The sequence below is a fragment of the Antrostomus carolinensis genome, unplaced genomic scaffold, assembly GCF_000700745.2.
Source record: "Antrostomus carolinensis isolate BGI_N321 unplaced genomic scaffold, ASM70074v2 scaffold25229, whole genome shotgun sequence".
Taxonomy (NCBI): domain Eukaryota; kingdom Metazoa; phylum Chordata; class Aves; order Caprimulgiformes; family Caprimulgidae; genus Antrostomus; species Antrostomus carolinensis.
The window spans coordinates 5,846-6,159 of NW_010339597.1; positions in this window are offsets into that span (position 1 = coordinate 5,846).

Consider the following 314-nt stretch of genomic DNA (forward strand, 5'->3'; position numbering starts at 1 on the left):
AAAACCACTTTGTTATTTTGCCTCCCGCTTGTCTCCCACCCAACCATCCCCACTGATCTCCAGAGAAGCCATTTTATGGGTGTTTGGGGGAGGACCAAGAAGCTGTGAGTCCTTCAGGTATGGATGTCCCATGAGCAGCTCCCTGTGACATCCTCACGATGCCCAAACCGAGCTGCCAGCAACGGATTTTTCTTTAGATGAAGCCACACACGGTCCTGCCAGCTCCAAAGGCACCTGGATAAGATCCTGCAATTCCTGGGGACAAATCTCCCTTTAAAAACAAAGAATATTTCACTAATTGAACAGATTTTAGG